The sequence below is a fragment of the Octopus bimaculoides genome, chromosome 10 (assembly GCF_001194135.2).
Source record: "Octopus bimaculoides isolate UCB-OBI-ISO-001 chromosome 10, ASM119413v2, whole genome shotgun sequence".
In the NCBI taxonomy this organism is placed as follows: Eukaryota; Metazoa; Mollusca; class Cephalopoda; order Octopoda; family Octopodidae; genus Octopus; species Octopus bimaculoides.
This window is the reverse complement of record NC_068990.1, coordinates 83,434,057-83,449,595: the sequence shown is the minus strand read 5'-3', so window position 1 is coordinate 83,449,595 and position 15,539 is coordinate 83,434,057. Positions and strand designations below refer to the sequence as shown.

The 15,539-nt window shown below is 39.6% G+C and overlaps 1 protein-coding gene across 1 annotated transcript in view; it reads left to right on the top strand.

Annotated features, from left to right (window-relative positions):
- LOC106871600 (probable E3 ubiquitin-protein ligase IRF2BPL) overlaps positions 1-15,539 on the top strand; it is a 74,752-nt gene that overhangs the window by 38,578 nt on the left and 20,635 nt on the right. The window lies entirely within an intron of this gene.

Here is a 15,539-nt window from a genome sequence, read left to right as displayed (position 1 = left end):
TGCTAGTGCCATTGGACTGGCTCCTGTGCAAGTGGCACGTAAAATACACCATTTCGAGCGTGGCCGTTGCCAGTACCACCTGACTGGCCTTCCTGCCAGTGGCACGTAAAAGCACCCACTGCACTCTCGGAGTGGTTGGCATCAGGAAGGGCATCCGGCTGAAGAAACTCTGCCAAATCAGATTGGAACCTGGTGTAGCCACCTGGTTCACCAGTCCTCAGTTAAATCGTCCAACCCATGCTAGCATGGAAGGCAGACGTTAAACGATGATGATGATGATGATGTTAGAGAAAGAAACGAAGCTGTTTCTTGCAATACATACCAGTATATACATCTAAAGTGCAATTTTTTCTGAGGCCCTTAAAATACTGTCGTGGACCCCCAATTTACTATTTTGTTGCATAGATCTCCCACCACCTGGAATCATAAAATGGACCCCCCACCACCACCACCAAGGGGCCATATGGACCCTGGTTGAGAACTACTGTGCTTAAGGGTTAAAATGGTACAGTGTTGTTTGAAGGAAATTTGGTTGCTATTTGAAGCAGGTTGAGTAACCATGTATGGATTCACTGTTGAAAAACTTTGGAGTTAGTGGTCGCTTAATTATTCTCCTTGTAGCTACATATATCTCCTATTCTCCTCTCTCTCTCTCTCTCTTCAGCCTCTCACCCGTTTTTGTCACTCTCCTTTATATCTTTACATTCACCCCCCCCATCTCTTCCTTCCTTCCTTCCTTCCAGCTTGGCCCAATACTTTATTTAGAGCACAACAAATGCTTTATTGTTTGAATGCTCATGTGTGATGCTCCTTGTGTTTGTTTATGTGTTTACATGAGTGGATGGATGACTGTGTGTATGTGTGTGTGATGTTCTGCTGAACATCGCTGCCAATTCATCTCACAAGGTTTGTTTGTGTTTACGAGTGTGTATACATGTGTATTCCAGGCCACCCCATTCCTCCTCTGCCTCTAACTTCATAAGTTGTCTGGAATTTGTTCTAAACAACCAATGTATTAATTTGAATGGTCTAAATAGTGCTCTGTAGTGAATGAATTAATCCGGATTATAAGCATGTGCACTGTTATACAAATTAGACCCGACCTCTTTAACTGTATCCTAGTTTGAATATACTATATATAGCAATAGCTCCATTACCTCGCTCTGGACAGAAGAAAAGTATTTGATGAATACCTAACTAGACTAGAAACTTGTCAGGTTTCTGTCTTTCTCTCTCTGTGTCTCTTTTTTTTTTTTTTTTTTTTTTTTTTTTTTTTTTTTTCATAGGTGCAGGAGTGGCTGTGTGGTAAGTAGCTTGCCTACCAACCACATGGTTCCGGGTTCAGTCCCACTGCGTGGCACCTTGGGCAAGTGTCTTCTCCTATAGCCTCAGGCCGACCAAAGCCTTATGAGTGGTTTTGGTAGACGGAAACTGAAAGAAGCCCTTGAAACGCCTAGTTTAGAATAGAAGCAGCTGATGAAGGAATAATTCCATAAGTGGCCCGTCTGTTTTCCTATGTGTTCGTTCTGTTGTCTGTAAACAAAGTCCGTTTTGCTTTTTATGTTCCCGTTCATTTTTTCTGATGTCCTCTACCCGGATATGCATCTATATATACATGTAGATGTAGGTATGTACATATATGTATGCATACATGCATATGCTCTTATATCATTTGTATTATATATATATATATATGTGTATGTGTGTTTGTGTGTCTGTGTTTGTCCCCCCACCATCGCTTGACAACCGATGCTGGTGTGTTTACGTCCCCGTAACTTAGTGGTTCAGCAAAAAGAGACCGATAGAATAAGTACTAGGCTTACAAAGAATAAGTCCTGGGGTCGATTTTCTCGACTAAAAGGCGGTGCTCCAGCATGGCCGCAGTCAAATGACTGAAACAAGTAAAAGAGAGAGAGATAAAAATTTGTGGTGTAACCGCTTTGCGTACTTTACACAGTAACTCTAAAATTTTATGTTTATTAAAAACACAGAATATCTTGCATTTCAAATTATCCAACCTGTTATTCACCGTAGCGCTAGAGATGTAGTAATGCCCTCAACATGGCTATGAAGGGCTACTGATCACATATATCTGCTCACTCAGCAGCCGCCTCTACCAAATGAGAGTCATACATATGAATAATGATGAGTGGGATATGTGATATCCAACAGTTATTTTCTAGGATGATTCCAGTTCGTATCTTGTATTTGTTCTGCTTATTAGACTACAGCGACGCTGGGACCACTGCCTTGAATGGTTTGGTCGAACACATTGACCCCATCCCCCCCAAGATCTATTTTTTTCCAAGTCTGGTACTTATGGTCGGCACCTTTCACCATGTCGCTAAGTTATGGGGATGTAAACAAACCAGCAATGGTTGTCAAGTGATGGTAGGAAGACAATCACACACTCAAAGATGTGCACACACACACACACACACACACACACACACACACACACACATATGCTCACATACACATCCACACGTGTACATGTGTGCGCACAAACACACATCTGATGGGAGTTCACACTGGTTTTGTGTATCAAATTCACTCATAAGGCATCCATTGGCCTAGAGCTTTTGTAGAAGACATTTGCTTAAGATATTGTGCAATGCAATTGAACCTGAAACCCCATGGTTGCAAAACAAGTTTCTTAACCACACAGCCATGCCTGTGTCTACGTTAGAGAAATAGAGAGGAGCTACATTGACTTAGGTATAAAGCAGGGCTGTGGAGTTGAAAGAAACTTTGACTCCGACTCCTGTACTATTGGCACTTCCAACACCAATTCCGACTCTGACTCCAACTCCTCTTTATGTAATTAAGTGATTATGGTCTACATATCTCATAAAGCCTATGCATATGCTTGTACTTTGAGTAGGCCTGTATGTTATATAAAGAATATAGATATTGTGAGTCAGAATCAGAGTCGGTATAGTTTTACCGACTCCAACTCCAGCAACCCCTTAATTGTTTCCGACTCCATGACTCCGACTCCACAGCCCTGGTGGAAAGGGGCGAGGAACATGTCATGAGGTATTTTCATTACCCATACCAGTTTTTTAGTCCCACAGCAATACAAACACACACACACACACACACACGACAGGCTTCCTTCCACAAAGTTTACATCCATCAAATTTCACTCTCAAGATTTTAGTTGGCTCAAGGATCAAAGTCTTGTACAAGAAGGACCAAACCCAGAAGGAAAGACAAGGTTACAAAGTGAACTCATTAACCACAAAGCCATGCTTGTGTTTGATAGTTTTTAGTTAATACAAGGTCAAGTGTTGCTTTCATGTACATTGTAATCTAACCCTACTTTGTAAGGACACTTTAGTTTTCAAAGAATCCTGAGTTGAGTAGGCTTTTAATGGTGTGGTATTTTCTCTTCTTAAGATGCTAACCTTTCTTCTTTATACCCCACCTCCTACACTGACATGATTTCTTTAATTATTACTGCTGATGCTGGTACTAGCATTCTCCTATTAACTATAGCCATTGTCACCGCTAATTCACTTTAATCTGTATTGTTTGAATTATCCAAAAGTTTCAATCATCTGATCTAGTTGGAGTTACCTCTCTTACATTTCCATTTCCTTTTCTTTATCTTTTTTTTTTTTTTTACATTTTAACCCTTTTGTTAGCATATTTCTGTTGAAATACACTGCCTTTGTTCCAATTAATTTCATAAAACGACTTTGACATGACAAAGCTGGTACTGGGAACATAAATTAACATGAAATTTTAATGGAAGATTTTAGATTAGATCACTTTATAACAGGAAGCTTCTAATATAGAACCAGCGACAGTCGCAGGCAAATTGGTATCAAAAGGGTTAAACATCCTGACACTAGTTTTCCTCTCTCCCAGCTGCCAGTGCTTTTGTTTGTCTGTCTTTCAACCTTCATTCAGTAGATTTATGGCCAAAGATGTTGCAGCCAAGATCACCTCTTCTTTATTTCAGCACTTACAGTACGTCGAGGACCACATTGTCTAATACTTGCTTTTTCCCTATTTCTAAGATGGTCAGCAATGATATGAAAGAGATTGCTGCTGCTGTTTCTAGCAGGTCAAACCACCATATAGAGACACCCTCAGTGACTTGATCAATTGATGTAGGCAAGTGCTGTTAGTGGATGGTACCATTGAGAAAGGAAGATTAGTGAAGAGATTATTTCAAGACATTGAATCAAATACCTGAGTTGATATATGCTGTACTACTGCAAACTTGTTCATTCTGTGTCCGTTGAACCACTTCTACCGATTGTGGTATCAGCACTAATAATGCTCTCTCATCTTTTTGTATGGTTCAAAAATTTTGATGAGCAAATCTTACTGGAGTTATATTCATTGCTTGTAGTTTTTTAGAAGTTAATCAATCCTGACTAATTATGTAAATGATGTCAGCTGACTGAAATGAGAAACGCCTGAATTCTGTTAGCCATCCTTGGATGTTGATTTGATGAAGTCTAAACTTCAAATCTCACCCTTTATAGCAACAGGACTGTTGTTAATTAACAGGTGTAGATGTGTTCAAATTTCCTCTTCAGCCACAGGATTACTCTTCATTATCAGGTGTATGAAATAAGATGGCTTTTGTATGGGACCCAAGTCTAAGCGTATTAGTCATTTGCATTTCATAGTATAGGTACTAGCATGGCTCTGTGATTAAGAGGTTTGCTTCTCAGCTACATATTTCAGGTTAAATTCCACTGTGTGATATACCATGGATTAGTTTTTTAATGAGGTCCTGGGCCCACCAAAGCCTTGTAAATGTATTTGGTAGATGGAAATGGAAAGCCTATTGTGTGTGTGTGTGTGTGTTTGTTTGTATCTCCATAAACAAGTGTCACCATCATGCAAGTGCTGTCATCCATTTCCAATCTTCTATGAAAATATGTCCAGATTGTTGCCAGTGCCGCTGGACTGGCTCCTGTGCAGGTGGCATGTAAAATACGCCATTTTGAGCGTGTCTGTTGCCGGTACCGCCTGACTGGCCTTCGTGCTGGTGGCATGTAAAAGCACCCACTACACTCTCGGAGTGGTTGGTGTTAGGAAGGGCATCCAGCTGTAGAAACTCTGGCAAATCAGATTGGAGCCTGGTGTAGCCACCTGGTCCACCAGTCCTCAGTCAAATCATCCAACCCATGCTAGCATGGAAAGCAGACGTTAAACGATGATGATGATGATGATGATGATATGGAGAAATATTATCTTGCTTGAAAACAGGTAAGGTTTGGCAACAGGGTGGGCAACAGGCTGCAGAATATCTGCCTCAACAAATTCTGTCTGACCATGCAAACATGAAAAAGTGCACATTAAAGTGATGATGATGATAACAACGAACACAACTTGCACATGATAACTTATAGATGAATATAAGTTTTGTGGTTGTTCAGCTTTATATGACATGTAACAGTTACACTTTGAAGATGTTTTGTTTCTTGACAAAACAAACCTGCCCATTACAGTTTCCCTTCATATTATCAACCACATCAGTTTCACCATTTACACTTTCATTTTATTCTTACCTTCAAAAACTCCTCCTTTAATATTTCTGTTTCTAACTTTCCCAATTGCTTTCAGAAAATTTTGACATCCAGTGCTTCTCTTGCATGAAAAATAATTTTTTAATTTTGGTATTTCAAGTAATGAATTGGGTAAAAAGTATAAAGAGTCCCTTCGGTCATGAATGCCCATGGGATTGTACCTAGAAAGTTCCCCTCTGACGCACAAGTCTGGGCAAGGTTGTTTATGGAAGACTAGCAGTCACTCATGCATTCTAGCCTTGCCTCTCCATGCCAGGGATGTTACCCAAGGGAAAAGCAAAAGCTGATACAGTTTGGCACCAGTGATGTTGTGACTCATTTCTACAGATGGCTGAACTGAAGCAATGTGAAATAAAGTGTCTTGCACAAGAACACAACACATAACCCAGTCTGGGAATTGAACTCACTACCTCATGATTGTGAGCCTGACACTCTAACCACTCAGCCAGACTATATATAATTACACACACACACACACACACACACACACACACACACACACACACACACACACACACACACACACACACACACACACACACACACACGCACACACATATATCATCATCATCATTTAATGTCCTCCTTCCTTGCTGACACACATGTATTTGGTGTTTTATATGTGTGTGTGTGTTTGTGTGCAGAGAATCCACCATTTGAACCCAAGTAACCAGCCTCTTCCTCCCCCCCGCCCTCTTTCTCTCTCATCTTTGTCCTTTTTTCACAAAGGTTTCTCTACCATGTATGTGACATCTCTCTTGCATGACAGCTTCATATGTCAATCACTCCTGCCAATTTACTCATTTACAACAAGGATGACTGGCCGTGCTGTCAACTAAAGGTCATATTCATTAGCATAGATTTATTTATATACACTGAGATGTTTAATCACACACACACACACACACACACACAATCACTGTTTCTATTTCTCTCTTCCCTTCTCTTTCTCACTTACATTCCTCCATATGGACATTCACACATGTACACGATATAATCACACACACACACACACACATATTTGCTTACATATACACATACATACTGCAACATATACATAAATAAGATTTTACAGTAAAATGCTACATTTAGTATGTCCTGTGTGGGGGAGGGGTCTAGTCTTAAATGCTGTGGGCTGTGTGACAATGTGTGTTTGGCCTTGTGGGTTGTGTGTTGGAATCCCAGCCATGTGATCATGGTTTCAACTCCAAGACTGGGCAGCATATTTTAATGTGGTCTTGAGTAAAATCTTTCATTTCTTGTTGCTCCATTTCACCTAGGTGACACACAGACACACACACTCTTTCTCTTTCTAGCTCTCTCTTTCGAATGTGTTACAGTCATTGGATTAACTGTAGTACTTAACTTTTAAGTGTTGTGCTTATTCTGTCTGTGTGTCTATTAAGGAGCTGCTACCATCCAGCATGTGACCCCTGAAGGATGTGAGGACTGTACCAACACTCAGCTGGAGCAGCACGAAATAATGTACCTTGCTCAAGGACACAATGTATCACCTGATCAAGGAATTGAACTGACAGCTTTTGAGTGTGAATCCAACATGCTACCCAGTTGGTCAAGTGCCTTACATAGTCATATATGCATGTGTGTATGTATATATGCATGTCTGTGTATATATATATATATATATATATGTATACTCTTTACTCGTTTCAGTCATTTGACTGTGGCCATGCTGGAGCACCACCTTTAGTCGAGCAAATCGACCCCAGGACTTATTCTTTGTAAGCCTAATACTTATTCTATCATTCTCTTTTGCCGAACCGCTAAGTTACGTGGACGTTAACACACCTGCATCGGTTGTCAAGCGATGTTGGGGTGACAAACACAGATACACAAACATATACACACACATACATATATATATATATATATATATATATATATATATATATATATATATATATATATATATATATATATATATGACGGGCTTCTTTCAGTTTCCGTCTACCAAATTCACTCACAAGGCTTTAGTCGGCCCGAGGCTATAGTAGAAAACACTTGCCCAAGGTACCACGCAGTGGGACTGAACCCCGAACCATGTTGTTCGTAAGCAAGCTACTTACTACACAGCCACTCCTACGCCTACATACGTATGTATGCATGTACTGCTCTTCCTTTCCTCAAAATCAGTGCTTCTCGATTATTTTTTTCACCTGTGAATCCCTTTGATTACAATTTAATTCTAGTGGACCACTTGATGATTAGAAGCTAGTTTCATAGGTGCTTCTTTCAAAATTCCTATTTTGGTTTTCGCACCCATTCAATTGTGTAGGTTTGCAGCAGCATTCTTTGATAGAACATGATTCAGTGGCTGGAAACCTGTTAAACCAAGTAAAACATGCAAGAACAAAAAAAAACCTGTGTGTCTCTTACAAAAAATACATTTGATGGAAAAGTTTTTTCATTGAAGCCCAAAGTACTGCAGTGGACCACCAATTTACTGTTTTGCTTGTGTGGATTCCCCCGAAATCTTTTATGGTCCCTCCAGGGTCATAAGGATTTTGGTTGAGAACCACAGCTCTGGATCTGCTAAGCGTGTCAAAAAAGAAAGGTTCTACATTATGTTGAACACTGTAATCTTGTATGTTTACAAGTCCAGTATGAGCATCACCACATCACGTTATGTTGTTGTTGTTGTTGTCTTTGAAGCAGATTTTTTTTATGGCCAAATGCCCTTCTTTTTCATCAACTACTCACACTTGTTTCCAAGCAAGGTAATATTTTTTTTCTCATGACCGGATATGCTTTTCGCAGAAAATTGGAAAGAAATAGCATTCATTTACAGCAATCGTGTATCAGTTTTCAAGGTCACACAAACACTCGCATGCTCCCCACCTCACACACATGCACATGAGTGAGTGACTGGGCAAACCGAAGTATGAGGCACTCCCCACACTTGGTAGGAGTTAAACGTATCTTTTAATAACAGTGACTGTTATTAAATTATATATATATATATATATATATAAAATATATAGTTTTAGGGAAAATAACCAAGTTTCAAGAACTCATCGATGAAAATCCACTATCACATATAGAAAAACTAACAATTAAAAGCACAATAAATGAGTATAATATAAAGCAAAGTAAATATCATAAGATAAATATAATATGATATTTACTTTGCTTTATATTATACTCATTTATTCTGCTTTTAATTGTTAATTTTTCTATATGTGATAGTGGATTTTCATCGATGAGTTCTTGAAACTTGATTATTTTCCCTAAAACTATATATTTTATATATATTTTATCTATAAAGCTCAATTTAATTTTAATTTTTTATAAATTGATTTTAATTGAGTTTTTACCTGTAATTTTGGATTTTGTCCCTAATATATATATAATATATATATATAGTGCGTGCAACAGACTTCTTTCAGTTTGTTTTTCCCAAGTCTACTCACAAGGCTTTGGTCTTACGATAGGTCATTCAAAACACTAATAAATATTTTCTTAGCTGCTGTTAGTGTAATTGATTTACCAATGGAGTTGCACAAATCAAACACATCGATAAACGAAACACTGATTTTTTTTTATGTATTACATAACTATTTGAGCTTTTTGTGTGTTAAACCTTGTATATTTCTGATATACTTATTTAGTGAACTGTGATTGGGTGAAAGGTAAAGTTTACTTCGATTAAATTTCAGTTCAGAATACCCTGTACTGTTCTATCTTCGATGTCTTCTAACCTGATTTAGTAATCACAATGTCTTGGGCCAACACAAAACCAGTTTTTCCAGTCAATAACACTGGTTCCAGAGTTTATTTACTTTATTTCTGCAAGATAGTAGCAAGCTGGCCAAGTAGATAATATTTTGATCTACTTAGCCTTTAGCCGAGTTCAAATTGTTGTATTAGGTTTTATTACATTGCCTCAGTGCTTCTAGCCACAAAGAGGTAAATAGGTACCATCATATCAGACAGGTGTGTTCCTTGTGAAAGAAGTTAGCCTTACCTGAAGAGAAATTCATCTCTCATCTGTTTCTTACTTTGAAGTTGCCGAACCAATACTGACCTTTGATGACCTCCTTTGGGACATAAATGGATATCTTTTCATCTGGAACTTCTACAGAATGGAAGTGAAAGTAAACCTCAATAGGCTTTGAATTCCAAAGACTGAAGAAGGAAACTAAATGAATGTGACTCATTATAGACTGTTAATTAGTGTTAATGAAAACTCCCTCGTTGGTTTAACTTGTTTATAATTCAATCTCACTGGTGAATGCAGCCATTGATTCAAGGATGACTTGCCTCTATTTGCCCGTTGTGCTACACTGAACATGCTAATTGCACACGCTCTCTCTTCTGAAGCTAAGCTGACTCACTCACTTCTCCTGACGACCACTTTCCCTGTTTTGTAGTGGTGCTTTATCATGGGGTTGCAGTAAATGTGTGTCATTATGTTCTGGTGCTGAAATATTTGTCGTTGTTGAACCATGTCGTAGCTGTGAAACTACGTGGTGACTGGACATGTAGTAGTTGTGTAACCATGAGGTAGTCATGTGGCAGTCGCGTGACTGTGTGGCAGTTGCATGACCATCCAGCGTTGCATGGACATGCAGCAGTTGCATGGCAGTGCAGCAGTTGCTCAACCGTGCAGCAGTTGCACGACCATGTGGTAACCATGTGACGGTCATGTTACCATGTGGTGGTTGTATGAGCTATTGTTTTAGTGTGCTCTTCTTTCAACATGTACTGTATTTATTGATATAATAATGGTGTAGGAGTGGCTGTGGGGTAAGTAGCTTGCTTACCAACCACATGGTTCCGGGTTCAGTCCCACTGCGTGGCACCTTGGGCAAGTGTCTTCTACTATAGCCTCGGGCCGACCAAAGCCTTGTGAGTGGATTTGGTAGACGGAAACTGAAAGAAACCCATTGTATGTATATATATATGTATATATATATATATATATATGTATATATATATGTATGTGTGTATACGTTTGTGTGTCTGTGTTTGTCCCCTCAACTTTGCTTCACAACCATTGCTGGTGTGTTTACTGCTACTTATTGCCTTGCTCTTGTGTAACTCCTAAGTTATGGGAATGTAAGCAAACTGCACTAGGGAAGGGACAAAGACACACACACACATGCACACATGCACATGCATGAAGGCTTTCACACTTTCTATCTACCAAGCATTGGTCAGCCCAGGACTATAGTGGGTGACATTTTCCTGAGGTACTGCATTATGGGGCTGAACCTGAGACCTTGTGGGTGCAAAGCTCCAAATACTACCCATTGGCACTGAACCTAGCACCTCGTAATTCCATCGCTAGCCATGCAAGTGTCCATCATGTGATTATGTGTATAAAAAAATAATTAATGAATGCGCCCTTTTAAAGCCTAGCCAGACTCATGGGCCCGGTTTCCCGGTTTCAATGGCGTATGTGTTCCCCAGCTGGACGGGACGCCAGTCCATCGCAGCGTTGCTCATTTTTGCCAGCTGAGTGGACTGGAGCAACATGAAATGAAGTGTTTTGCTCAAGGACACAACGCGTCGCCCAGTCCAGGAATCGAAACTGCAAACTTACAATCATGATGCTGACACCCTAACCGCAAAGCCACGCGCCTCCACGATTATGTGTATGGGTCAACCTAATCCGTTTTGAGTGGGATTAAGCTGACAGAAGTTCTTTGGAAACCTGTTTGATAGATGACACCTGTGATTAAAGAACCATTCTTGCCAGACTCTGTGGTATGGGTGCTTTTATCTGAGAATTACATTAACCATTTAGCATTCAGATTATTGAATGTATTGGAGATGAATTGACTAAACCCTTCAAGGTAGTGCCCCAGTCCAAGCAAATGATTAAACAACATAAAAAAAAAGTCTCCAAAGTTGACAGATGACTCACTAGCAGTATGTGTGTGTGTAGGTGTGTGTGTGGTGTTGAAGTAGTGTTGCAGTGTGTTCGTAATGTATACCTAGCTAGTAAATAGTTCAAGGTGCCGTTGTGGCTGTGTGATACGAAGTTTGCTTCCTAACCAGATGGTTCTGGGTTCAGTCTCACTGCATAGCAACTTGGACAAGTGTCTTCTTCTATAGCCTTGGGCTGACCAAAGTGGATTCGGTAGATAGAAACTGAAAGAAGCCTGTCGTATATATGTATATATCTATCTGTATGTGTGTTTGTCTTTGTCTGTCTTTGTCCCCATCACCTCCTGACAGTGTTGGTGTGTTTATGTTCCCTTGACTTAGCGGTTTGGCAAAAGAGACCAATAGAATAAGTACCAGGCTTAAAAAAATAAGTCTTGGAGTTGATTTGTTTTTCTCACTAGTAGTAGTAGCAGCGAGTGAAAAACACTTAAAGGCAGTGCTCCAGCATGGCGGCAGTCAAATGACTGAAATGAGTAAAAGAATAAAAGAATATATTAACACTACATTATTGCTATGTCTGGCTACAAGTTTGACATATAATTTCAGAAAAAATGGGCTGTTGCTGCATACTGTGCTCATGTATTAATAAATCTTCAATAAGATTTTATATTTAGTCCTCTTAAATGTCCAGGCATTTTAGGTGATCATTTGGTTGGCTGGTTTGTCGGCTGGTTGGTTGGCTGGTCGCTCAGTCGGGTTGTGTATGTGTGTGCGTGAGTGATGGTGGTGGTGATGGTGAGCTGTGACCGTTTTCTGCTTGGATAATAAGACAGTAAGTCGTTATATGACTAATGGTTCACTGTTACCTTTTTTTTTTACTTCAGCAAATTAGAAACCGTTTTTTTCCACTGGCCATCTGTGCGTATGCGTAAGTGTGTGTGTGTATATGTGTGTATGAATGTGCATTTGTGGCTCTGTGTGTTTATATCATTATGTGCTCTACTGCATCTGTCTATATGCACTGTATGTGACTATATATGTACACATCTTTATGTGTGTGTATATATATATGTTATGTGTATGTACTTACATTCCAAGCAAAAATACTCAGAAAATATTTGTCTTGAATCAGAACAATAATATGTGGACATACATACAATAGGTTTTGGTGTTTCTTTTTCTCACTAGTTGTAGTAGTAGTAGTAGCGAGTGAAATTGTAGTGGCCGTTGCCGGTGTTATATAAATGGCACTCGTGAAAGCATGTTTGTGGCCGTTGCTGGTGGAATGTAAATGGCACCTTGCTGGTGTTGTGTAAATGGCACCCGTGCCAGTGGCGCGTAAAGAACACCCGTTACACTCCTGGAGTGGTTGGTATTAGGAAAGGCATCCAGCTGTAGAAACCATGCTCCAGCCAGGCTGCAGTCAAATGACTGAAACAAGTAAAAAAGCAAAAGAGTATGCACACACACATTGATTTCAAATTTTGACACAAGGTCAGCAAGTTTGGGAGCGAGTTAAATCATTTACATCGACCCCAGTGCCCTACTGGTACCTATTTCAACCCCGAAAGGATGAAAGGCAAAGTCGATCTTGGTGGCGTTTGAACTCAGAACCTAAGGATGGATGAAATAGCACTTAGCATTTTACCTGGCTTGCTAATGATTCTGCTACCTTGCTCCCTTAAGGTGAACGAAATGCCACTAAGCATTTTGCTCGGCATGTTAACGATTCTGCCAGCTCGCTGTCTTATCTCACACGCATAAATAAAAATAATAAATGCACCCTTTTAAAGCCTAGCCAGGCTCATGGGCCCAGTTTCCCGGTTTCAATGGTGTATGTGTTCCCCAGCTGGACGGGACGCCATTGCAGTCCGTTGCAGTAGTTAATTAATGCATTCTTAGATATAGCATGTTTGATTAAAAGATGCTGAGGTTACAGCTGGTGTTTTCCATTATAGGTCTGCTTAATTAGAAATTACTTGGGGCTAAATACCAACTACAATGTAATTTATCATCGTTATTCCTCTGGCTAATTGCAGGTGTTTTATTCTTTTACTTGTTTCAGTCATTTGACTGTAGCCATACTGGAGCGCCACCTTTGGTCGAGCTAATCGACCCCCAGCACTTATTCTTTGTAAATCTAGTACTTACTCTATCGGTTTCTTTGGCCGAACTGCTAAGTTACGGGGGACGTAAACACACCAGCATCAGTTATCAAGTGATGTTGGGGGACAAACACAGACACAATAAATAAGCATTACATTTATCAGAGTAATCTTAATGCTAAAAGGTTTAACTGACCATATCTGACCTCTCACACCTACCCTACAATGTCGTTCTAAAAATAAACAATCACATCATTGAAATCTTGAAGCTACAAGATAATGCAGGATTAATAAGCATTACATTTAACAAACTAATCTTAATGCTAAAAGGGTTAGAGATAAACTTTTTATAACATGATGTTGTAGGAAGATTTTTTTCTCTCTCTCTAAATCCATGGCATATCACCTAAAGTCCGTCATCTGTGTGTCACTGCTGATGTGGTCTTTTATCACTGTCTTATGTAGATCTTCAGTACTTGATCTTTGTATTTTACTGTTATTTGAACTGCCAGCTAGTTACTCACCACATATGCAGTTTCAACTGACCAAAATTTACAGAACAACAACAATAATCACATATAAACATACCACTTACTCATAACCATAAGCAGACATGTTACAGTCACACAGACACACACACCATACTCTCACATACACACGCATGATTGTAAGGCTTACTATATGAGTGTATGTACATCTACACATAGCTGTGTAGTCATATGCACACATAACTGCATGTACTGATTGGTACACATTGTCGTTGTGGCACTCCGTCGGTTATGACGACGAGGGTTCCAGTTGATCTGATAAACGGAACAGCTTGCTCATGAAATTAATGTGCAAGTGGCTGAGCACTCCACAGACACGTGTACACTTAATGTAGTTCTCGGGGGATATTCAGCGTGACACAGTGTGACAAGGCTGACCCTTTGAATTACAGGCACAACAGAAACAGGAAGTAAGAGTGAGAGAAAGTTGTGGTGAAAGAGTACAGCAGGGTTCGCCACCATCCCCTGCCGGAGCCTCGTGGAGCTTTAGGTGCTTTCGCTCAATAAACATTCACAATACCTGGTCCGGGAATCGAAACTGTGATCCTACAACCACGAATCTGCTGGCCTAACCACTGGGCCATTGTGCCTCCACATTGTTATATATATATATGATAGATCGCCAGCCACTACACATTAATTTCATGAGCAGACTGTTCCGTTTATCAGATCAACTAGAACCTTTGTTGTCATAACCAACGGAGTGCCACTACGACAATGTATACCAATCAACACATGCAGTTGTCTGTGCATATGACTACACAGCTATATGTCTATGTTCTACTTCATGAAGTTCTACTTCATGGCTGACTAGTGGTAGTAAGATCATAGAATGGGGTCAAAGATAACCATGCAAAGAAATGTTGTACATCTAGAAGTATCTGATGCTACTTATATGTCTAAACTGTACCATTTGTATTTGACAGATGATCAACAATAAGGGGCTCTCTTATTTTTAATGTGGATCTCTAATATAGGCACGTGGGGTGGATGGGGCTTGGGGCTTATATTTTGGGGAAGTAAGGTCATAGTTAGTTCATTGGCTTCGGTATTTGACAAATATCTAATTTAATGACCTCTGGGGGGATGAATGGCAAAATTGACCTCAGTGGAAATTGAACTCAAAACACTAAGTAATAAGTACTGTCTTGAGTCCTGGGATGATCCCAGGATAATGCATTTACAGCTGAGTAAACTGGCGCAATGTAAAATGAAGTGTTTTGCTCAAGAACACAACTCACTACCTGGTTGGGGAAATGAAACCACAATCTTGTGATTATGTGAGTGCAACACCTGAACCCAGTGTTTCTCAATCTTTTTACCTTTGTGTAACCCTTAAAATGAATGACATGTCTCAAGGAAACCCTGCACAAAAAAAATTATATACCATACGTTTCAAATATTGTTTTCATTGTAGTTCATCTGATAAATATAATAATATATATATATATATATATATATATATATATATATATATA